Below are 2,584 nucleotides of genomic sequence, written 5' to 3'. Positions count from 1 at the left end.
CTATAGGAGACCCCCACATTTACCCGGGGATGGCTGCTCAGGACTAGCTTTGCCTGTGTAAGAACTTGCCTTAAACGTGCTTTTTCTTTTTTAACTTATATTGGCCAATGTAGAAAAACCACTCTTCACCCGGGATGCATCCCAGTTGAAGGGAACATTCCTCAGCACCACCCTAAAAAAGAGCAATATGGGTTTTGGATTTACCATCATTGGTGGAGATGAGCCTGATGAGTTTCTGCAGGTGAAAAGTGTGATTCCGGACGGGCCTGCAGCACAAGATGGGAAAATGGAAACGGGTAAGTCGCTGGGTGCCTTAGAAAATTGTTTTGCAACATCTTTTTTTCTGAGGAAAATATGTGGAGCTTCTTTCTGTTTTTTTAATTTGAAGGTCACTTCACTTTTGAAAAACTGCAAATTATGTTTTCCTACATTTAAAAGTATCAAATTAAAGTATTTCGAAGATAGCTTTAAATATTTTGTCTCATTTTTCAGACCGCCCTTTCTATCTGCTGGACTCAGTGGGCTCTTGAGATTGACACTTTTCTAATTTATTTCTAGAGTTTCTTCTTAGGGATGTGATTAACATTTTTTACTTTTCTAGCTTATATTCAGCCACTGATATTTTTTAATCTGTATTAATTTTATAATATTCTCATGCTGAACTGCCCAGGTTAGGTATTTAAATATGCATGCTCATACCATAGAAAAAATTTTAAATGGTATTCATGTTTGTATGTGCCCATATGTTCTTAAATATAAGATTTTTTCTCTAGTCCTTATGAATTTAATTTCCATATGCAGTTACTTGGATGTCTATCAAATTATAATCAAAATTAAATTAGCATGGAAATGCAGAGACAAATTGCTAAGGGAAAAAAATATAAAAGGTGCACAGAGGTCAAGAAAAAGGTAATGAACTAAGTCTGATTTTGCAGTCTAATTTTAAATTCTTCTACCTAGCCCGTGACCTTGGATTAGTTCCATAATTTATAAATACTGGTTTCCTTATCTGACAAAAAAGAGTAGATATCAAATTTGATCTTGTGTATTTAAAATGCTGATTCAAGAATTTTGTAGTGTTGCATTTGAAATGCCTTAGACAAAATATTATAAACTGTAGTAACTACACTTTAAATAACTATATCACCATTTCACATTTTTAACAACATTGATTTAATTTGTTATATCAACTTGCTAAAGTCAATAGTCTGGTAAATACATAAATTAGAGAATTACTTTTGAAAAAAGTTATGATATTTGGATAGTCTATATATTTATGAATTGTTATTTCTTGGATTTTAAAGTGCTTTGTGTATGAAAAAATAAAATAAAATTCAGGTATTCATCTGGGGTTTTTAATTTTAAAAGTAATGAGTGCTTTATTGCCATTTGCTAAATGGCTCCAGTAGAAATAACTTCTTTTCAAGGTCACTTAATGAGTGTATTTGCTGCTGCCACTTTCTAGTGAGTAATAATACATTTAATAGATGTTACATATCCTTAAAACTTGAGTGAAGTTTCAAAACTAACTCACCACATTTTTCAAACACTACTGTTGTAAAACATGAGTACATAATTTTCTGCAACAGTAAACTAGAATGTGTCCAATTCTACTCTTCATCTGGTGATATTTTACTAGGCATCCACACTTTGATGGTGACAAAAAATCACAGCGAAACATCAAATGATTCAACTAAAAATCTTCCTGTTGTCTACAGTTAGAATAAGAGGAAATTATGGAATTAATGCCATCGTAGCAGAGGGGGAAAGATTCCCAAAGCTTTTGAATTTCAGCGAAATGTTTTTTACACATATTTCTTTTTGTAATAAAAAAATCCAGTTATTTTTTCTCTGACCCAACCCCCTATTTCATATTTCAAAACTAGAGAAGACTTCTTTAAGTGTAAACTTAAAAGCCAAAATAAAATATTTGTACAGCTAAGCTTTCTCCTTTCCCACTCATTTTCCTAATGTGTCATGCCACACAGTCCCTTATTCAACAACAGAGTCAAAGTTTTATGTAGAATGTAAGAGATTTCTTCAAGATAATCACAAAACGGGTCCTAATAGAGACAGAAGAACCTAGGATTTAATTCTATTCACTGTTTCCTATGTATTCTTCTGTTTATTAATTCAAGAAACACCTGTTAAGCTCTTCTCTTTCACAGTCGTTGCTGTTCACCAGGATTACAAAAATAGACATGACAAGGGTGCAGCTCTCAAGAAGTTTATGTCTAGGAGGGGCCTTGGATATATAAACTCGATATTGTAACATAATGTAAATAGGATGAGTCTATAATAACCATGCTGTTGACACAGTCTAAAGAGTGGGGGGAGTGAGCAACAGAAATTTTTAAAAAGAAAAGTGTGTTCCTAACTATAGAATTTTATTAGGCTTTTATAAGGATGGGAATTTCTCTCATCAGAAAATAATTTAATAAAATGTTGAAATCTGTTTGCTAAATATTCAAAAATATTTAAATGTTTATTTTTAATTTAGAGATAATTTAAAATGAAATGAAACAGATTTCTGTGGCATTCCACAAGTGACAATAGAACGGCTCCTCTGTTTAGTTCACATTTC

This window comes from Pteropus vampyrus, unplaced genomic scaffold (assembly GCF_000151845.1).
Source record: "Pteropus vampyrus isolate Shadow unplaced genomic scaffold, Pvam_2.0 Scaffold107, whole genome shotgun sequence".
Lineage (NCBI taxonomy): Eukaryota > Metazoa > Chordata > Mammalia > Chiroptera > Pteropodidae > Pteropus > Pteropus vampyrus.
This window is presented reverse-complemented; position numbering follows the sequence as displayed.